This window comes from Lonchura striata, chromosome 5 (genome assembly GCF_046129695.1).
Source record: "Lonchura striata isolate bLonStr1 chromosome 5, bLonStr1.mat, whole genome shotgun sequence".
Lineage (NCBI taxonomy): Eukaryota > Metazoa > Chordata > Aves > Passeriformes > Estrildidae > Lonchura > Lonchura striata.
The window spans coordinates 72,073,116-72,095,701 of NC_134607.1; the positions used below are offsets into that span (position 1 = coordinate 72,073,116).

Below are 22,586 nucleotides of genomic sequence, written 5' to 3' on the forward strand. Positions count from 1 at the left end.
AATTTCAAATTTTGCTACTTCTCCCTTCTTTGTTTTTTTGGGTTTTATTCCTAAATTTCAAGTCTTGATAGACTTTGTCCTTCTTTGTTTCCTTGAGTTTTATTCCTATACCCAAAGTCTTCATAGACTTTTCTCTCTTTGTTTTCTTCTTTTTTTGCCCTAAATTTCAAGTCTTGATAGACTTTTCCCCTCTTTGTTTCCTTGGGTTTATTCCTAGATTGAAAGTCTTGATATCCCCTCTTTGTTTTCTTCTTTTTTTTCCCCCCTAAATTTCAAATTTTGATACTTTTCTCTTCTTTTTTTTTCTTGGGTTTTATTCCTAAAGTGCAAGTCCTGATAGAGTTTTCCCCTCTTTGTTTCCTTGGGTTTTTTTCCTAAATTTCAAGTCTTGATAGACTTTCTCCTTCTTTGTTTCCTTGAGTTTTATTCCTATACCCAAAGTCTTGGTAGACTTTTCCCCTCTTTGTTTCCTTGGGTTTTATTCCTAAAGTGCAAGTCCTGATAGAGTTTCCCCCTCTTTGTTTCCTTGGGTTTATTCCTAAATTTCAAGTCTTGATAGACTTTCTTCTTCCTTGTTTCCTTGAGTTTTATTCCTATACCCAAAGTCTTCATAGACTTTTCTCTCTTTGTTTTCTTCTTTTTTCCCCTAAATTTCAAATTTTGCTAGACTTTTCCCCTCTTTGTTTCCTTGGGTTGTTTTCCTAGATTGAAAGCCTTGATAGCCTTTTCGCCTGATGATTTTCCTGGGATTTTTTCCCCCTCCCATCGAGCAGAGCAGCAGGAATGGGGCCGTTGGGAAGGGAAGGTGCCTCTGGAAGCAGCCAGAGCTGGGTGCAGTGTCACCAAATGTTCTCAGCACCTGTTGGTGCTCGGTGCCCTTCTGAAACCGGGATTTAATCGGAGCCATCCCCGGGATAAACACATAACAGGTTGTTGGGAAGGAAGGAGAGAGCCCACAGTTAAAGTGACAGGCTCCCATATGGAGCAGATTCCCAGCCAAATTCCTCCTGCTTTCACTGTCTGCTTAAGTCAGAGGTGATCCCACGCTGAGGCAGAAGTGCCTGAATTTTCCTGCTGTCCTGGACTTTATTTCGGCAGCAAAAAAATGCTGAATAACTTTTTTTTTTTTTTTAAATACAAAATATGACTTATAGATGTGGGTGTGTGTGTCAGAGCTCAGCGCTTCATTGTGTGTCTTGCTGTGTGCATTCAGCTTCCCTCCTTTCACTGCCTCCGTTTCCCTGTGGATTTTGTCCATGTCTTTGTGGAATCATGAGCACAGAGCCCTGCTCTTTGTTTTTCCTCACCAAAACGGAGCTCGCCTGCCTGAAGGATCATCCAGCCTTGTCATCTTTGCTTTCCACTGGGCCTTGCAGCCCTTGTGGGTTCCAGCAGGAGCCTCTGGATGAGCTCTTGGATGGGATGGATCCCCCAGCACATCCCAGGGGAATGGGCTGAGTTGGCTTTGTTGCTGGCAGAGCTGGCTTTTCTTCTCCCTGCTGCTTTTATTCCTTTTTTTCACCTGCTTGGGATGCTCAGAGCTGTTTGTGCCTTGGTGTGGATACCCCTGGAATAACCCATTGGAGAGCAGTGCAAGGATTCACCCTCCCATCACCAAAGCAGTCTCTTCCCAGGATTTCCATCTGCTCTTCCTCCTCATCCCATCACCTTTATGACCCCTCACCACCAGCTGCTGCCTCCCCATCTTCACTCTCCCTCTTCTCCCAGCTCCTCAGCCTCCCTAAAGATCTGCCTGAGGTTGGGGGTGGATTTAATGTCTTGGAAAACAGTGATTTTGCTGCTTCTTGAATATCCAGTAATGACAGGGTTGGTTCTGGATTCAGGACTTGGCCACTGTTTTATTTTGCAGCTTCCAAGAGCCGTCCTCTAATCTTAAATCACTTCAGTGATTCCCTGGAGCAGATTGATGCAGCCTTCCAGGAGAAGCCAAATCACTCCCAAATCACTTGGCACGAGGTGTTGCAGAGTGGAGGGGGTGGATCATTTGTAAACTGAGCTGGTGGTCTGTCAGCTTCCATCCCTTTGGACTGGGAATTGCAGGGCAGGGCTGGACATCCTGCATGATCCACATCCAGGAGGTGCTGGAGACTCCCAGGTATCCGTGACTCAGCGTGAGGAAGGGGTAGAGCCATTTTGGGTTGTTTTTGCTGCTTTCCAGAAATTGCTGCATTTCCCTGTGTGTGATTTCCTTGGAATCACTACAAGAAAACAATGTAAAATATATATATATTTTTTTTTAGGGATTGTACAAATAGAACGTCTGGGTGGATAATTCTGAAAGGTTTTGCGGTACCTGGCTTTAACTGTTTGGGGTTTTTTGGTGTTATTTCCTTCAAAATGAATGTTTCGAATTCGTTAATGTTTTCTTTGGGAGAAGTCTACCTTTATGACAATTGCTGCCTTTTAGAGGAGCTTCACCCTGGAGGCTTTGTGTCATTCCCTGTGAATGGTTAAGGTTAAAGGCTAACTGTTGATTATTACATAGATTTTGCATTATTTGCCAAATTCCAGGGGGCTTTTACCTGGCTTTGAGCAGTAGCAGGGGGGACTTGGGGTGGAAATGAGAGCTGTGCAGAGCCTTGCTGCCTTCTCAGTGTCACAGCTGTGTCACAGCACAGTTTCTGGGCCCTGGGCTGGGGACATTTTCTGAAGCCTGGTTTGGGACAGGATTTAGTGGGAAGGAGCAGGGTGAGCTGCTGCCCTGCATAACGAAGGAATGGCATTGAGGGAGGAGGAGCCCAGGCTCCCCAGCCCTGGAGCCAGGAATGGCATGGAAAGGTGAGCTTGAGGATGTTCACACCAGGGACAGACACTGGCTGGCTGTAAAACATGGGATTTTGATAAAACAGATTTTGGGGTAGGATCAGCTCTTTACACAACTCACCAAGTGTAACCCCTGAAAAAGTAAAAACCAGTGTGTGATACTGAGCCTGAGTGTCCCAGATTAACCTCCACCGTGGTAGATTAATGGATGCAAAGTTGAACAGATTGATAAATTATTAACTTAACCACGCTGGCAGGTTTTTTTTCTTTTTTCTTTTTTTTTTTTGTGGGCTGTGGTGCTTTGTTTTTTCTTAGTGCTGGCAGGTCCAGGCCTGCTCCGAGGCTGTGTCCGAGGAGACACCCAATTTCTGCAGCAGGAAAGCTGCATGAGAACACAACCCTGGCTTGTCTGAGCAGAGATTGAGAGTGATTTTGCTCTTAAAGGAGTTTTCTAAATCAAAGTGCTGTTTTCAAACTGGGCTCTGAAGTTCTTGGATCACCAGCGTGGCCACAGTTGAAGAGTTAAGACTCCTCTTAGTTTTACAAATGAAGCTGTTCCTTTGAGCCTTGCTTAGTGAAGTGTGAGTGGTGTGAAGCCAGATCTCTTTTTGGGTTGGAAAAGGCCAGGTTTAGCTTTCAAATGCACTTGGGGAGGGGAGTTGTTGGCTTTTTAAAACATAATTTTGGGAGATCTGCACTGAGAGGAGCCTGGAGGAGCAGAACTTGGACTCATAGGGTATTTGGGTGGGAAGGAGCTTCAAGATCATCCAGTTCCCACCCAAACCATGGGCAGGGACACTTTCCACTCTCCTTGGACACTTCCAGGGTTGGGAACCCCACGCTTGCCTGGGCAGCAAGAACATGACATGGAATTGGTAAGAGATGAAGCCCAAAAGTTGCCTTTGCTTCCTGGCTGTTCCCAAACTGATTCGTTCAGGGTAAAACCTTTTCTAATCGATCCTTTGTTTAAATTCTCCTTTTATTTCCCTGGTTTTTCTTCCTTTTTGGGAATGGGGAGAGGTTTTTTCCCTGCTGCTAAATCAGGTGAAAGCTGCTCCATCAGAGGAAGCCACCGCTCCATCACCCTCTCCTTTCTGCTGAAAGCAACTGAAGCTGATTTTGTTTTTCTTCTGTCTGATGCCATTAATTCAGACTCGCTGACCTTCCCCCTCAGATCTCCGAAGCCAGGAGGGCTGGACCCGGTCTCACATGGCAGCCAGGCAGGTTTTAAACCTCACAGTGGCCCGGCTGCTTTCGCGCTGAGCTCATGTTCTGCGGCCCCGACGTGCCCGTGCCCAGGGCTCAGCAGCTGGGATCCTTTCCCGAGGCACCCACATCCCCCTTGGCTGGGCTGCTGGGTTTCAGGAGCTCTCTAAACACAAAATCAGGTTTGGAAACCAGCAGGGGCTTTGTTTGGATAAAAAGATAGTCAGGAGCTGATTTTTGCTACTTTTGGGAATGGCCTTGCTTGGGAATCCTCAAGTCCAGAGTTAACAGGGCTGACCTTGCTTGGGAATCCTCAATCCCAGAGTTAACAGGGCTGAAATAAAGGAATAATCCTTCCAGGAGTGCAGCAGTTATCCTGGGGGATGTCAGATCTCTTCAGGGCCTTTGTTTGGATAAAAAGACAATTGGGGCTGATTTTTGCTACTTTTGGGAATGGCCTTGCTTGGGAATCCTCAAGTCCAGAGTTAACAGGGCTGATCTTGCTTGGGAATCCTCAATCCCAGAGTTAACAGGGCTGAAATAAAGGAATAATCCTTCCAGGAGTGCAGCAGTTATCCTGGGGGATGTCAGATCTCTTCAGGGCCTTTGTTTGGATAAAAAGACAATTGGGGCTGATTTTTGCTAGTTTTGGGAATGGCCTTGCTTGGGAATCCTCAAGTCCAGAGTTAACAGGGCTGACCTTGCTTGGGAATCCTCAATTCCAGAGTTAACAGGGCTGACCTTGCTTGGGAATCCTCAATCCCAGAGTTAACAGGGCTGAAAGAAAGGAAGAATCCTTCCAGGAGTGCAGCAGTTATCCTGGGGATGTCAGATCTCTTCAGGGCCTTTGTTTGGATAAAAAGACAATTGGAGCTGATTTTTGCTAGTTTTGGGAATGGCCTTGCTTGGGAATCCTTGATCCTAAAGTTAACAAGGCTGAAATAAAGGAACAGTCGTTCCAGGAGTGCAGCAGTTATCCCGGGAGTGTCAGACCTCTGCAGGGGCTTTGTTTGGGTAAAAAACAGAACAAATCAGTCAGGGGCTGATTTTCACTAGTTTTGGGAATGGCCTTGCTTGGGAATCCTCAATCCCAAAGTTATCAGGGCTGAAAGAAAGGAAGAATCCTTCCAGGAGTGCAGCAGTTATCCTGGGAATGTCGGATCTCTGAGGTGACTCAGCGTGGTCTCACTGATTTATTCCTTGCTGCTCCTGAAGGCACCTCCTGCTTTTTGTTTCCCACTGTTTATTTCTTTCTTTTTGAGGCTGTGTGCGTGTTGGATTGAGGGAAGCAGTAGAAATAAGGAAGCTGAGTGATCAGTGCTTTGTTTAACATCGTTGGTAACTTAATACTCCTGGCTCAGGGGAGGAATCCGTGCCTGGATATTGGAGAAAGCTCAGATCCCAACAGGAGAATGTGCTTTGAAGAAGGGGGGGGGACACAGGGCTGGGTTGAAAAGTTGGGATGTCAGAAATCAGATCCCGGTAAGTCAGAGCCAGAGCCTGTGTTCCTTGAAAGGGAAGGTATGTGAGGAGGTGTTAACTCACCCTGCTCCAAGCTTTTTTCAACTCCTGGAAAGCTCCAGGGTCTTGGATATAAACAGATTTTGTCATGCTCAGAACTGCTGAGAAATCCACTGGGTTCATTACTTCATGGTTTATGCCGTGTTTTGTTTGGTGTTGCCATGAAAAGATAATTTTAAATGCTTGCCCGGTTTGGAGCAAAAATTCCCCAGAAAATCACCACCTTCTGCAGACTGGGCAGGAGGCAAAACCAGAGTGTTCTGCACGTGGAGAAAACCCAAAACACCCGTGACAGGGGTGACAAGTGTCTCAAACCCCCAGTTTGGCAGGACTGATGGAATATTCCCACGTGGCTTGAGCAAATTCACCGTTAAACTGTGAACCCTGCTTGAGTCACTGGTCACTGCTTGAAGTAAAATCGAGACTTGAGCCCTGCCAGATGAAACAAAAGATCCCCTAAAAGTGAGCTGCTGAGCAATAATGTGCTAAAAGTGAGCTGCTGAGCAATAATGTGCCCCTGGTGGATCCCTTTCATCCCTGCGAGGGCCCCATTTTGCATTTCAAGGTTTGCCACAACTTTGCTTTTGCTCTGAAATCAGGAAATTTGCTGAGCCACTGCAAAGCCCGGTGTTTAATCCTGGTGCTAAAGTAAATTTTACACTTTTAGAATAGATTGTGGAGGAGAGGGGATGTGTTTGGCTTTCTGGTGTGTCCCAGAGGGTCAGATCCTCCTGCTGGGATTTCGAGCTGCTCTCCCTCAGCTGCATCACAACAATCCCTGCAGCTCCTCAGGTGTGGTCCCAAACTGCCAGAGCTTTCTAAATTTCAGTTCTCTGGGAAAAAAAAAAAAAATCAGAAATTTTCCTCACTTCAGCAGCATGTATTGGAAAAGACTGAGGGGTAAGCAAAGATTTGCCTGTTCCACCTGTTTAAATGTAGGAAGAAAAGGGTTTGTGGGTTTTGTGCAGGGATTCTGTTGTGGCAGAGTGTCTTGAGAGGGCCCTGGTGCTGCTGGTGCCTCTTCTCAACGTGGCATTGGGGCTTTTTTCCCATTAGTTTGGGTTTTTTTTGATTTTCTGGAGTTGGTTGGATAAGTGGGAACTGTGTGTGAGAAGAGTTTATGTTATAACACAGCAAACTTTAACACACCAAACCTGGTCTGGGGAAGGTGAGGGAATCAGATGATCTTTAAGGTCCTTTCCACCCCAAAATTCCATATTAACTGGTTGCTTTGAGTCTGAACCATCATCTCTGTCTTGTTAGAGGCAAATTTTAGTCCTGTGCTGATAAATGTTGAATTTGCTGTAGTTTCCTTCTTTTTGGACTTCAGCTTTTTGCAGGGGCTTCCTGCTCAGTGAGGCTGGCACATAACAGGATCCTGCAGGCTCAGGAGATGCATTAATGGGGTTTTTTTAAAGAGTTGTGCAGGTTTTTTTCAGCCCAGTAGCCACTGAGTCCTTTAAATTGTCCTCTGTTGGTCTTGGTGGCTTCCAGAGTCACAGATGTCTCTGCTGCCACGCAAAGTTCAGTGTCATTAAAGCATTTCAGGATATTCTGTGTGTGAGTTTCTCTTGCCAGTTCTCTCCAGACTTGGAAAGCACCAGAGGTGAAACCTGGGCTAGGTGAACTCCTTAATCCTCTGCAGGTTTGGTTTTATTTCCAGGGGCAGCTGGGAATGTCCTGCTGATCATCCCGGGAAAAGCTGGACGGGGCTGTGATGCTGAAGGCTTTGCTATTTTACAAGGTGCTTCAAACAGCAAAAAAAAAACCCTGAAAGGGGAACTCCCCCCTAATTCTTTCAGGATTTAGGACGGGTCAGAAGCAGGAACCACGTGGCTCAAGCAGATCCTTTGGGTGCAGGTGTGAAATAATGGCCACATTTCCCATTTTGGGTCTCCTGGACTTTGCCACGTGCACATCCCTCTCTCAGGAAGTGGCTGGAGCTGCCACAGGCGTTACAGAAACCCACATCAGCTGGTTTTTAGGTCATTGCCACGCTGGGCTAAATTTAGCCTGTGAGCCAGAAGAAGGAGGTTTTGGATCCAAATTCCTGCCCCATCCCTTTTGCTGGGCTGTGCCCTCCAGCCAGCCCTGCCCCTCCTGAAATCCCTGTTTTGTTTTTTTTCTTAATCCCACTGGGCAGGGACATTGCTGAGCTTGGTTTGGGAAGTTCCTGAAGGATGGAGGTGGAATTGCAGGGAAGAGTAACAGGAAATGGAGTTTCTGTATGGATCAGGGGTTTGAATCCCACCTAGGGCTGCCAGGGTGGCCAAGAGGAGAATCCTGGCCCATTTTTGTGTATGGATCAGCTCTATCCCAAAAAACTGTGGCTTGCTGAACTCTGGTTGCTGCTGGAAATTTGTGTAGGTTTAGGGTGGGAGCAGCTCGGGATAAAGGGAGAAAACCACTTTCTCATTACCCTTTACATTTATCTCAAGGAAGGAATGTTCCCACTTTTTTTTTTCTTTTTTTTTTCTTTTTTCCAAGCCCCACATCTCTGTTAAAATTGTCAAATGGCAGAGATGAGTAAAGGGGAGGAAAATAAGTCACTGTGGCAGTACAAGGGAAAATTGCTGGGAGCGGTGTGCTGGTTCTGTAATTCCAAGCTGCCTTTATTTGAACTTCCTTGATTGTTGCAGCATCCTGGTTCTTTGCAGCAGCACACTGGTTAATTAGGATTTTTTTTTTATTATTTGTGGATTAGTAATATTGTCCTCCAAAACGGCTTCAAGTGTGTCAAGGCTGCTTAATTCTGATTTATTAAAGAAGGCTGTGGTAAATGTGTGTCTTTGAAAGGCTGCCTGGCTCTGCCGGAGGTCACCTGGAATTCAGAGCATCTGGCAGAGGTCGGCTCCAGGCTTTTTGTTCTGTGCTGGGGAAAACTCGGAGGGGGTTTTTATCAGCTCCTCTCTGAAGGAGGAGACACTTCAAACTCGGTGACAAAATCCCACTTTTCAAGCAGCTGCACCTGCTAACGACTAAACTGTAAATTAGTTTTTAGTGCGGTTGCAGTGGTGTTCCTTTGTCTCTTCTATAATGGTGATTCAAAGAGAGGATGTCAAGGAATCTTGTGTTTCAGCTGAATTTAACTAATTATGAGAAAGCTCTGCCTTCACTCCAAACAACCCAAAAGCTGGGAATTGCAGTGTCCTGGCAGCACCATTTATCCTGACAGTGTGGGGTGGATTCCAGGCCTGAACCCAAAGCTCAACTTCAATTTTAAACTGACTGCTGGTATTTTTTTCTTTTTGATCCACATAACAAACCCCAGGTATTTTTATTCCCGTGGGAAACCTCCAGGTGAGTTTTCCTTGCCACAGCTCTGCGAAATAGGAGGACATTAATTGAGGGATGGCTGATTGGTACAACTCCCCTGGGCTCTCCTTCCACACGAGTTTAGGGAGTTGGGAGGGCAGTGATCATTCAGCCTGAGCAGATGTGCTGGAACAAAATTTGGATTGGGATTTGCTCCCGATGCCAGCAGATGCCAACTCACCCCTGTGTCCTGCTTTCCCTCTCCAAGTGGGTTTGGTGCTTCTGGGTAGGGAATTGAGCTCCCAAGAGCTTCCAGCAGTGAGAGCACCTTCCAAACTCTCCCAGGGAAACATCCCAATCTTTGTGCAGCCCTCCCACTCCACACCTTGGGGGTTGTTTTGGAGGAATCCTGGCCACGGCGAGCAGGAATTCATGTTTTGTGTTCCTGTGTTCCACCAGCACCCTCTGCTCTGCTGCTGCTGTTATAAAAATATCCCCTTTGTCTTTTCTCTGCTTGTGCTGCTGCCACCTGTGCCAAAGTGGCTTTAATGAACCCTTCCAGTGCTTTAAGGGGGCTTATAAAAGGAGGGAGAGGGGTTTGGAAGGGCCTGGAGGGACAGGATGAGGGGGAAAGCTGAGAGAGGGGAGTTTAGAGCAGCTATTGAGGGGGAATTCCTGGCTGGGAGGATGGGGAGGCCCTGGGATGGAATTCCCAGAGCAGCTGGGGCTGCCCCTGGATCCCTGGAATGTCCCAGGCCAGGCTGGATGGGGCTGGAGCAGCCTGGGATGGTGGGAGGTGTCCCTGCCGTGGCAGGGGGTAAATGTGGGTGATCTTTAAGATCCCTTCCCACCCCAAGCATTCCACAATTTTAATCCCTGCCTTCCTGTCATCAGAGATTTCCCACAGTCAGAGAAATGCCTGAGAGCAGCCTGGATCTCCTCCTTTTCTTTCTGGTGCAGCTGCTGAGCCAAGGAGGATCTCTCCAAAGTTTGCAAACTGTTAAAAATATTAAAAAATCGGTATTTTCCCTGCCTGCCTTCAGCATGGCAGCTTTGCTGGGGTTTGGGCAGCCTGCACTCCTGGCTGTGCTGTTGCCCCAGCTCTGCCTGGCCGTGGGTTGTTGGTGCTGGCGAGCTCAAAAATTCCCAAATGCAGAAAAAGCTCCCAGGGCTCTGCTGGCTCCCTCCTCGGCCTTTCCCCCGTGCAGGGAACTCCTGTGGGGATCATTGTTCACTCCAGCCTGGCTCTCTCATGTCCTCCTCTGCAACACAATGTGTCTTTAGACCTTCAACTTGCAGGAAAATCCTGTGCAATGAATCCCTTGGGAAAGGCCAAAACCCCCTGGGAAGCTCAAGACTGACAATGGCTTTTTTGCAGGCCAGTGTCGTTCTCGGTGCAAAGGCTGATGGTGGGAGCTGGATCAGGAGGAATTGCTGGGATTAAGGGAAGCACCAGCCTGATTTCCTGAACTTCCTAGGCTGAGAAATGAACTTTTTTGCAGGTGGTTTGGTGATTAACTGCCCCTGTGTCAGTTTTTTCATTTCCATTCTAAGCAGAGTTGGCCAGGCTGGGTTGAACTTGGAGCAGCCTGGAGTAGTGGAAGGTGTCCCTGCAGGTGGAACTGGATGGTTTGAAGGTCCATTCCAACCCAAAACAACCTGTGATTCCTCTTTTCCAAGGTGAATGACTTGATGGGAACCACTTGAACTGAGCCAGCCTTGGAAATGGTGTATTTGTATTTTCTCGGGACTGATCCGTACAGTGCAATCCCACCTGACTTGGCAGAAAGCTGAGTGATAAACTCAGATTTATGAAGGAACTCTTTAAATAGAAACAGCCACGTGTGCTGGACAAAAATGAGGGCCAAACCCACTGGTGCAGCCTGGCTGTTCCCAGGCAGCCCTGGGATGTTGGATATGTTTATGAGATGCACTGGGGAAGCCACAGTGCCCCATTGCCCTCATTCCTTTGCAAGGATGAAGAGGATAATTGATTTAATGGCTGTGACAGTGGCACGTTGGATTGCTGGAGGAATTTCTGTACAAAACCCTGGCATGCAGGAAGCTCCTGCACCTTTTCCTGTTGCAACCCTGAGCTGCAGTTTCCTGCTGTGTGGCTTTGTGGTGGTTTTATGTGGCAGGTGACCTGGAAAGAAGGAAACTTTTATAAACTTCAGCTGTGTGTAACCAGGGTGCTTGTTCCTAAATCACTTGGGGTTTTTCTGCTTTGGTGTGAGAGGAAAAAAAAAAAAAAGGGAAATTGTGGTTGTTGTAACTTCACCAGGTCTGTGTTTCAGGTTTGGAATTTGTGCTAAAAACCCGAGGAGATTGTGTGTAAATCCTGCCTGAGCTGCTCCTTTAAAACACTTTGAACAAAGGCAAGGAGGGGGGAAGCAAATCTGATCCCTCTGGAAGTTCTGGCAGGGAGAGAAGGGAACAAATCCCATCCTCTGGGGTTTGGGAAGGATCTGTAAAAGTCACAGCTCCAGAATATTTCCATGTAGGATTGGAAGGAGCAAAATGGAGTTTAGAGGTGCTTGGGGAGCAGGAAAGGAAAAATCCCACTGGATTTTGTTCCTGGCAGGCCATGGAGAGCTGTTGTAAACATGACCCAAAATCAAAGGAGCAGGACTGCAGATGGGTTTCCAAACGAGCCTTTCCAAGGTGTGGGTGTTGGCTCAGCACTTAGGGAAGAATTTTGGGTGCAAGCCCCTTCCACAGGCTTGGTGTTCATCCTGATTTTCCAGTGCTTGTGAGCTGCTCTGTGCTTTCCCTGCTGCACCTGAGAATCAGAATTTCACTTGTTCTTGAAAGAAGTGTATTTTTAATAGTGTTTTCAAAGGAAGAAAAACCCCCAGGTGCCTCAGGAATGATCCACCCTGAAAAAAACCTCCTGGTGGATTCCTTCAGATTGGGTGGTGGGAAATCTGCACTGAAGGCAAAGCAAGATTTTCCTCTGTGTTACTTTAGCTTAAAGGAATTGCACTAATCTCGAGCTTAATTTCCACATTCAGTTGGCTTTCATTTCCTCCACCTGTGCTGGAGAAATCCCAGTGGGTTTGGAGGTTTGTTCTAAAGCTCTTTTCTTTGAGGATTGGCAGATAAGAACCAGGAAGGCTCAGAACTGCTGGAGCTGCTGGCTCAAGTAGCAAAGAATTCTGGAGCAAACAACTGGGGAATGGCCTAAAACTGGAGAGGGTAAGTTTAGATCAAACCTTAGGAAGAAATTCTTCCCTGTGAGGGTGGTGAAACCTTGGCACAGGTTGGCTGTGGCTGCCCCAGGATCCCTGGAATTATTTCAGACCAGGTTGGACACTGGGGCTGGAGCAGCTTGGGACAGTGGAAGGCGTCCCTGCCATGGTAGGGGTGGCACTGGAGGGGCTTTAAGACCCCTTCCCACCCAAATTTTATGAGAAAGCAGTCATTCTATCTTCTTCAGGGGACAAATCACCCCCAAAATATCTTTGGGAGACTTTATTGCTGGTGTGATTGGAGCAGAAAACACTGGGGTGGGAGGCAGTTCCTGCTGGGAGTTTGGATTTGGAGCACAAAAGCCAATTATTGAGGAATTAAAGTTGAAGCAGCTTGGTGAGCACAGAGCTGCCTCATTTCCACTGGCACTGTCCTTTCTGTGGGCTCTGAGTCTGGTTTAGAGTTCAAGCCCAGCTTGCCCAGGCTGGAATTTCAAGCAGTTGGGTTGAAAATAAAAACCTGGTGCAAGTGGGATCAGGAATTGCATCCCTGAGTATTTCCAGTGGGCTTGGAAGGAACTCTGCAAAACAACCCCACACTGGAGAAAACTCAGTTTTCCTTGGTGTTCTGGGGAGCAGAACAGCAAAAATCCCACTGGGTTCTGCTCCTGGCAGGCCATGGAGAGATCCTGCTGGGATCCTGAGCAGGATTTTGGAAGTATTTCAGCAGTTCAAGGTTCAGTTTGTTTGTGGGAAGCCTCTCCCAGGCCTGATTTTTCTTGGAGCATCCCGGTGTGGAGTGTTGATTAAACTAGTTCTCAGTTTCAACCTTCCTAAAGTCAGTGTTAGGCTGGAGTTTGAGCTGAGCTCAGCATCTTCTGCCTCAGTCTCCGTGGCCCATTCAACATCTTTTGAAGGCAGGGAAAGGTCCTGGCAGTGGAGAGGATGTGGAATCTGCCTCCAGAACTGGACCTGCTCCATGCCAAAGCTAAATTTAAGCTTCATTTATTTGAAGCTTGAAATATTTCCTTTGACACTTTCTCCTTCCTGCCACAAAACGCTTTTATCTTGTTTAAAATCAAGACCTTGACATAATTCTAGATTTTTTATTTTTTTTCTGAATAAGGCCTTGCCAAAGCTCAGCTCTTGGCCTCCTCTGTTTTATGTGCAAACATCTTATCCCAAGGGTTTTCCAGCAGGAGGAGATGGATGTTTGTCCCTTTGGGGCTTCGTTGCTGAGGTGCTTTGAGGCAGTTTCTGAATGACTGTGGAGGTTTCTGCAAGAGAAAAAAACATTTTACTAAAATCTACAAAAACCTAACCCAAACTCCCCTTGAGGGAAAAGGCCACGTCTTAAAATAATACTTTTTTTTTTCCCCCTGAAGACTAAATTGGAGAAGTATTTGAATATGTCAAAGCAATCTGCTTTTAACAGACCTGCTTTCTTGTAAATCACGTGGTGAGGCCCAAAATACACTCAAATCTTGGGCTTGGTGTCAGGTCTAGCACAGGTTTGGGGTCACACTCAGTCCTGTGGTTTCACAACCACGGGAAACTCTTTCACAAGAGTTTCAGCACTTCCTGAACCCTCCCAAAGAGAAAAGAAACCGTTGCCAGCACACCTGGAAAAAAAGCAAAGGTTGTATTTTCTCCTCCTGATATTTCTCTGAAAACACACTTGAAATTTCTGGCTGGTTTGAGAAGTTGGTGATTTGTACACGAACCACTCGATTCCACCAGAATTTCCCATCTCCATGGAAACCAACTTTTCTGGGAAGGAGCTTGGGGTGATGCAAACATTAAATCTGCTCCTGCAGCTCAGGGACGGGTGTGTGGCCACCAGAACGACTCCAGATCCACCCTCAGTGCTCCTGGATCCAGCTCCCCCTGAGCTGAGACTTGGATTTGGGAATTCTTCTGGTGCCTGATGATTTCCAGCTCTGTGGAATTCTCCTGGGAAGCTCTCAGGTCAGAGTGGGATCCTGAGGATGTTTTTGCCTCTCCAGTTAGCCCAGAGAAATCCTCCCTGCAGTTCCCTCCCTGCAGGATCCATTTCAGGAGTTTGCTCATTGTTAGTTCCTTCTAATTAGGTGTTAATTGCCCCTCTTGGATCCCTGTGTGGCTTTTCCTGAAATTTAAGGAAATTTTGTGCTTGTGGAAGTGACTCTGTCACTGTGGTCACCCACAGGGACGTCCCTTCAGCTTTATTGATCCCAGCTTCATTCCAGCTGCCTTCCATCAAATCCAATCCCCTTTAAAATTCCCGTGCCAGCTTCTTCTCCCCTTGCCTGGTGCATCTCCCTGCCGGGATCCTGGAGCTCTTGTTTGAAGGGATTGTGATCTGTTTATGGGATGGAGGGAGGGAATTCCTGGTGCCACCGCTGCAGTTCAGTATTGGCCCATCCCGTGGAAGCTGAGCACAGTTCTGGACAAGTCTGTTCCAATCTGTTTTCTCTAATTAAAAAAAAAAAAACCAAAAAAAACCCAAAAAAACCAACAAAAAAAAACACCCCAGGATTATGGAATCATTTTAGTTGGAAAAGTCCTCTGAGCTCATCAAGTCCAACCATTCCCCGCACTGGAAGGCCACCCACGTCCCCAAGTGCCACATCCACAGGGGTCTAAATCCCTCCAGGAATGGGGACTCCAACCCTGCCCTGCCCTGGGCATTTCCAGTGCCTGACCACCCTTTCCATGAAGGACTTTTCCCAAAAAATCCCCCTAGACCCTCCCCTGGCCCAGCCTGAGGCCGTTCCCTCTCCTCCTGTCCCTGTTCCCTGGAGCACAGCCCGACCCCCCGGCTGTCCCTGTGTGGGAAATGGATTTATGAAGAATTTTGTGAAGAATTCACATTTTTTCTTTGTGAAGAATTTGTAAAATTTGTTAGGAAGTTTATATACTTTTGTATATTTCTATATAAATATTGAGATGAGGTGTGTTGATTTAGGAATGCTATAGAATAGAGATTTTATTGTTGAGAGAAAGATTGAATTAGAAAGAAGTTTTAAAATAGGGTTTTGTAAAAAGATTAGATATTACAGAGAATTATAATGTGTTTTATTAAGATTGATAATAGAATAAAATCTTGTAAAACACTTCTCAATTACCCCATCTCTATAAAATCTAAGAAAACCAACATCCCCTTTTGTCAGGGACTTGTGCAGAGGCACAAGGTCCCCCCGAGCCTCCTTGGCTCCAGGCTCAGCCCCTTCCCAGCTCCCTCAGCTTCTCCAAACCCTTCCCAGCTCCTTTCTCTTCCATGGATAAAAGATCCAATATTTACCTGCCTTTTTTCCCAAGCTGAAACTTTTTAAGGGAGCAGCAGAGGGGTGGGGAGAGCAGTAAGTGGATTTATTTCTGTAGGAGAAGGGCAGTGCTGCTGCATCCAGCATGGAATGGGATGCACCTTTTTTTTCCTGCTTCTGGGGAAGGAAAACCAGGTTTGGAGGCTGCAGTGGGGGGAAAATGCTGACTTGGTTTGTGCTGGCTTCAGAGCAGCCAACTCGGCTGCAGAGTGTCTCCAGGGAAAAGCTGACTTTTCCTTCTACCTTTTCTTTATTCCTCCAGTTTCTTGGCACAAAGCTGGGTGGAAATCAGCCAGATGTAAATCACCAGGAGCTCCAAAGCAAGCAGGGCAGGCTGGAGGCTTTGCTGGAACAGCATTTCCTTCTCCTCAAATCCCTGTTTTCATCCAGAAGGTGCCTTTTGCTTCCCAGGAAAGTTGATGGGGTCAGTGATGACCAAGGGGTTTGTCTGGGGGAAATTTGCCATCCTCATGTAAAACTGGGAGGGATGCCTGTAGAATAATTGAAGAATTCTTTTTTCTTGTGTGTGTGATTTGTGTGATTTCTTCCCTCAGGCAGGTAAAACCTGGTGGAGAAGTGGCCAGTAAGGGTTTTGGGGGTTTTTTGTTTTTTTTTTTTTTTTTCAAAGCTGCATTTCCAACAAGGAAAGTCTTGTGTGCAGTAAAATGAAAACTCAGCAGGCAGGCACAGGTTGCTGCTCAGTTATTAATTCACAATTCCTGTCCTTGCAGGGCGTTTCTGGCAGCAGACAGAGCTGGGCTTGTCTTACAAGGAGTGAAACCCCTGTGTGCTGAGGTGTCCCTGCTTCACTTGTCACAGGGATCAGGAGAGCCAAGGCAAAGCTGTTTGTCCTCTGAGCTTTCCAGGAGTGCTTTGCTGTCCTTTTTCTGTAGGATTCAAAATGGGTTCGTGGCTTTCAGAGCTGTGGGATTCCTGCAAAAGGCCAATTCAGACTCATGGAAGCCCAGAATGGATTCTGGGATTTTAATATGGGATTGGGAGAGGCCTTAAAGATCATGGGCAGGGACACCTCCCACCATCCCAGGCTGCTCCCGCCCCCCAATCCAACATTTCCTTGGACATCCCAGGGATCCAGGGGCAGCCCCAGCTGCTCTGGCAATCCCAGCCCAGCCAGGAATTCCTCATTCCCAATCTCCCATCCATGGCTGCCCTCTGGCACTGGGAGCCATTCCCTGTGTCCTGTCCCTCCATCCTTGTCCCCAGTCCCTCTGCAGCTCTCCTGGAGCTCCTGGAATGTGCTGGAAGCTCTCCCTGGATCCTTCCCTTCTCCAGGGGAACATTCCCAGCTCTCCAGGCTGCTCCAGAGCAGAGGGGAGCCCTTGGAGGCATCTCCCTGTTCTCCTCTGGTTCAGCTCCAGGTTCTGCTGGTGACTCCAGAGCAGCTCTGCAGGTGGGATCTCATCAGGGCAGAGCAGAAGGAGAATCCAGAGGAAGCAAAGTTGGGATTTGCTCCAGGAATGTGAGGGTAAAACCCCAACAGAGCATCCTTGGCAAATTAACAAACCTGGGCTTGGTGCTAAAAAACCTCTTTGCTTAAAGGGAGAAACTCTGAGGTTGCCCTGTGGCAGTGAGAATTCCTGGCTTGAGGGAAACCCGTGGATTTTAATTTTAGCTTGGAGTTCTCAAGACGTTTGTGACAAATCAGGTGCTAAAAATCCACCTCTTGCTGCTCCAAGAAACCACAGCTTTTTTGTGGCCTCTGTAACCTTTTTGACTCCTAAAAGTCCTTTTTTTTAATTTTTTATGGTGCCCTGCAGGGCTGGAGGAGGGAAGTTAAATGTGAATAATGGGCGGGGAGTTGGGGAAAATAGGGAGAAAGGGAAACCAGGGCTAAATATTCCTGAAAGCATCAAAGCCCCGGTGCTGGCTGTGGTTTCATGTGCCACGTGGGCACCTGGGGATGTTGTACCAGGACAAGGAGGGACTTTGGAGGAGGCAAAGCAGCTTCCAGAGGCTTGGAGGCAGGGAGGGACTGAGCTGAACTTGCCCTTTGCTGCCCACGCACTGGGAGCTCCTAAATCCTGGGGCTCATCTGCCTCTGTAAGAAAATAAACATGAATAACCATCAGCTGCACTAGTGGAGGTAATTGATGTTGCAGAACCGCTGCTTGCAAAGGCTTCAGAAGAATTCACACCTTGACACCTGAAATTTCCATAGTGCTGGTGGTGTAGAGCTCTTCACAGTGGAAAAAAAAAAATCAGCTGGCTGGGTGTTAATCTCATGTTTAAATCACCTTTTATCACAAAATAAGGTGACTTATTAGCTCAAAGGCAGGTTCTCTGCTTAGGTGGCAAAGCTGGATGGTTTATTTTTTATTTTCTAAAATATATTCAGGTGTGCTGTTTGGTTTTCCTTCAAATTCAGGATGATTCCTCTGGTGATGTAATCCACCTGCAAATAAGTGTCTAAATAAGAGAGGACGTGACACAGATCCTTAAAAAATTCTTAATTCCTCGTCATGACCCTCAACCCGTCTCTCACTTCAGTTGTAACCCCCAGATAAATCCACACCTTTATTTTTCCACAGGACATTCCATCGTTCTGCTCCTTTTGGCTCAGAGCTGCTTGTGGCCACTTGAGTTGCTTGCTGAATAATTTTAGCTGGAAAAGTCATTTTCCCAAGCTTGTAACTAAAGTTAATTTTAAAGAAACTTAATGAAAGGATTTTTTTTTTTAATTTTTTTGAGTGAAATGTTTGCCAGGAAAAAGCCACTCAACCCTGTGAACAGACAGACCATCTGTAGGCTGTGATGTTCAGCTGGGATTTGGGGAGATCTGCGTGTGAAGTCAAATCCTAACAAATTTTTTATTGCTGCAGGGGAAATCCAGCCCTGCAGTGGTGGGTGGCCCTGCATGAGGATGAGGAAATGGGAATTTGACCCTGGAACAGGCAAATCCACAGTGGCCACTTTTTCCTGACTGCTGGACAGGTCCTGATGCTCCAGATTTGAAAGGTTTTGTGGGAATTTTGTCCTGATGTAGAAAAACCAAAATGCTTTAAATTGCTTTTTATTCTGAGGAAACAATTTCCATTTCAGTTTCCTCAGTGAGTTCAGCCCTGAAAGCAGAGCCTTGATACCTCAGGGAGCTGGGTGTTCCTGTCCCAGGTCCTGTCACCCTGTCACCCTGTCCCAGGGAGCTGGGTGTTCCTGTCACCCTGTCCCAGGTCCTGTCACCCTGTCACCCTGTCCCAGGGAGCTGGGTGTTCCTGTCACCCTGTCACACGGAGCTGGGGTGTTCCTGTCACCCTGTCCCAGGTCCTGACACCCTGTCCCAGGGATCTGGGCTGTTCCTGTCACCCTGTCCCAGGGAGCTGGGTGTTCCTGTCACCCTGTCCCAGGGAGCTGGGTGTTCCTGTCACCCTGTCCCAGGGACAGGGGTGTTCCTGTCACAGGGACAGGGCTGTTCCTGTCACCCTGTTGTAGGGAGCTGGGGGGTTCCTGTCACCCTGTCCCAGGTCCTGTCACCCTGTCCCAGGGAGCTGGGTGTTCCTGTCACCCTGTCCCAGGTCCTGTCACCCTGTCCCAGGGAGCTGGGTGCTCCTGTCACCCTGTCCCAGGGAGCTGGGTGTTCCTGTCACCCTGTCCCAGGTCCTGTCACCCTGTCCCAGGGAGCTGGGTGTTCCTGTCACCCTGTCCTAGGGACAGGGGTGTTCCTGTCACCCTGTCCCAGGGAACTGGGCTGTTACTGTCACCCTGTCCCAGGGAACTGGGCTGTTACTGTCACACTGTCCCTGTTCCTGTCACCCTGTCCCAGGGAGCTGGGCTGTTCCTGTCACCCTGTCCCAGGGAGCTGGGTGTTCCTGTCACCCTGTCCCAGGTCCTGTCACCCTGTCCCAGGGAGCTGGGCTGTTCCTGTCACCCTGTCACACGGAGCTGGGGTGTTCCTGTCACCCTGTCCCAGGTCCTGTCACCCTGTCCCAGGGAGCTGGGTGTTCCTGTCACCCTGTCGCAGGGATCTGGGGTGTTCCTGTCACCCTGTTCCTGTTCCTGTCACCCTGTCCCAGGGAGCTGGGTGTTCCTGTCACCCTGTCCCAGGGAGCTGGGTGTTCCTGTCGCGCTGTCCCAGGGAGCTGGGCTGTTCCTGTCACCCTGTCCCAGGGAGCTGGGCTGTTCCTGGTGTGCAAACCCTCAGCTCCGTCCTCCTTGTAGCTCCTGGGTTGTTTCAGGCACTGGAAGGGGAGCCTGAAAAATTCCTTTGGCTCTTTCCCAGCAGCCCTTCCAAGCTGTTATTGGAAAACAAGCTTCCATAGCATCATCTCAATATTCCCACTATTTACTGGTGTTAAAATTCTCTTCATAGTTCTGGGTGTAAGATAATTTATCTTCAGGTCCTCAGGACTCCTTATTTCAGTGGCAATAAGAGCTCTGAGATCTGACTTGTATCCAGATTTTTCTATTTTCCCTTGACTTTGCCACTGGGTTTTTTTGGCACCAGCTCCAGTTGGCATCCTGAGGTGATGAGGAGATAAAAGCAGCAAGGCCAAAAGTCTCGGGAGGGATTTGGGTGATGGTTTTTAAACATTTGAGGGTGTGGGATGTGTTACAGGATGGATTTGTAGCTGTGAGCTTGGCTCTGTGTCCTGCTGTGGGGACAAGGGCTCCTTCCAGGGTGAACCCCTGAAATCAGGAATGTTTAAAGTCTTTATCCATTAATTGCTTGGATTTTTGTAAATTTAACTGATGAAGAGTGCACTGAGAGAGAATGTGAGTGCAGGGAGATTAACCTGGACGGGATGGACTAAAAGGTCCAAAAAATAATCTTCCAAAATAGTCTTCCCAAAAAAATGCTGGATGTGTGGTTGGATTCCTGGGGGCTTTCTGCAGGGATACACATCAGTATCCAGTGATACAGCAATCCCAGGAGAAAGGTGTGGAGATCACCTTAATTGTGGGAATCTTGCTCCAAGTTCTTGGATCTCCTTTCCTGGGCTTTCCTGAAGGTGCTCACTTTCTGAAGACGTGGAGAGTTTCTCATTCCTGGGAATTCCTTGGAATTGCTGCAGGATCCATCACCAGAACCTGGATGCAGGAGAGGACATCCCAGTGCCCTCGGCACAGCTGGGTTCCTTCAGGATTGTGGGTCTGGATTGCTCCTGGATCTGAGCCTGCTGATTAATTCCTGGCATGTCTGGGGCAGAATTCATTTGGGGTTTGGCTTTAAGACTTTTGCCTTATGGAAAAAATTCAGCCTGAGCTGAGCTAACAGCTGGCTCAGAGCCTGGATTCACTCCCAGATACATCGCAGGAATGATGTGGAGCTTTCTCTGGGAATGTGGTCTGGACACTGCTCCAAAGGTGTCCAGTCCCTCCTGCTGCTCCCCTGTGCTGCTGGGACGGGTTATGGATGGAGGAGCCTGGAGATCTGCCTCAGATTCCTGGATTTCCCAGAGTCCCAGCTTCTGCAAGAACTCTTTCCTTTCTTGAGGAGTTTTTGGAGGTGGAAAATCTCACAGGGAGGAAATGTTCTCTGTACCAGCTCCATGCAGTTCTCCCAGGAGTGCTCTCAGCTCTTTTGCTGGTGGGATTCCAAGATTCCTCTTTCCTGGGCATCTTGGTGGAGAAGGGAGAGGGCAGATGGTTCATCCCAGCTGTGTTAGTAACTGGAATTCATTTTGAGGAAGGAGGGCTTTCCCAGCTTCATTTCTGCTGATGCACTTCTGGAGATGTCCCCTGTGCTGACGCAAGGGCTTTGCTGCTGAAATCCACTTTATTCTCAGTCTGTCCTCAGCCAAGGAGCCAGGGAATGGTTTGGGTGGGAAGGGACCTTAAAAATTCCAACCCAAACCACGGCAGGGACACCTCCCACCATCCCAGGCTGCTCCAGCCCCATCCAACCTGGCCTGGGACATTCCAGAGATCCAGGGGCAGCCCCAGCTGCTCTGGGAATTTGTGCCAGGGTCTCACTCCCCCTCTCACAGGGAAGATTTTCTGGTATCATGTCAATAAACAATGTAGTCGTTCCCAAACTTTCATCCCAATATTTCTCCCTTTCGTGAACCTCGTTCACGCTCTGATTTTTTGGTAGGAATTTTGCCACGACAAGGACAATATTCCTTTGTGATCCTCTGTGGCTCGTGAATATTTTTTGAATTTGGCAACACCAGGACAATGTGGTCGTTCCCAAACTTTCATCCCAATATTTCTCCCTTCCGTGAACCTCATTCGCTCTCTGATTTTTTTGGTAGGAATTTTAGGTCTTTGCCACAACAAGGACCCGGAATTCCCATTATCCTGGAATTTCTGTTGTTCTAAATTTCCTTATTATCCCAAAATTCCTGTTATCCTGGAATTTCTGTTATCCTGGTTTTTGTCACTGTTATCCCCAAATTCCCATTATCCTGGAATTTCTGTTATCCCAAACTTCCCCCTTGATCCCAAAATTCCCGTTATCATAAAATTCCCATTGTCCTGGAATTTCTCTTATTCTATATTTTCTCATTATCCCAAAATTCCCATTACTCTGGAATTTATGTTATCCCGAATTTCCCCCTTGATCCCAAAATTCCTGTTATCATAAAATTCCCATTGTCCTGGAATTTCTCTTATTCTATATTTTCTCATTATCCCAAAATTCCCATTACTCTGGAATTTCTCTTATTCTATATTTTCTCATTATCCCAAAATTCCCATTACTCTGGAATTTATGTTATCCTGAATTTCCCCCTTGATCCCAAAATTCCCGTTATCATAAAATTCCCATTATCCTGGAATTTTTCTTATTCTATATTTTCTCATTGTCCCAAAATTCCCATTACTCTGGAATTTATGTTATCCCAGTTTTTGTCACTGTTATCCCCAAATTTCATTATCCTGAAGTTTCTGTTATCCCGAATTTCCCCCTTGAACCCAAAATTTCTGTTATCCCAAAATTCCCATTATCCTGGAATTTCTGTTATCCCGAATTCCTGTTATCCTGGAATTACTGTTATCTGAATTTCCCCCTTGATCCCAAAATTCCCATTATCCTGGAATTTATGTTATCCTGAATTTCCCCTTTGATCCCAAAATTCCCATTATCCTGGAATTTCTCTTATTCTGTGTTTCTCATTATCCCAAAATTCCTGTTACTCTGGAATTTCTATTATCCCAGTTTTTGTCACTGTTATCCCAAAATTGCCGTTATCCTGGAATTCCTGTTCTCACACAGCAGATTTCATAGGTTGGAATTGAAAATCGGGGCTCTGAGGTGGGAATTCTTTGTTCCCGGTGCTTTTTGGGAATTCCTGCTGGGTTGGTTGGGAATATTTCAAATATTTCAGTGTGTGCCCAGGTGCCATCAAGGTCTGTGGGATTCCTGCAA

At 47.3% G+C, this 22,586-nt stretch overlaps 1 protein-coding gene across 1 annotated transcript in view; it reads left to right on the forward strand.

The window, feature by feature from the left end:
* The window catches only part of UBE2H (ubiquitin conjugating enzyme E2 H), a 46,305-nt gene that overhangs the window by 5,191 nt on the left and 18,528 nt on the right, over positions 1-22,586 (forward strand). The window lies entirely within an intron of this gene.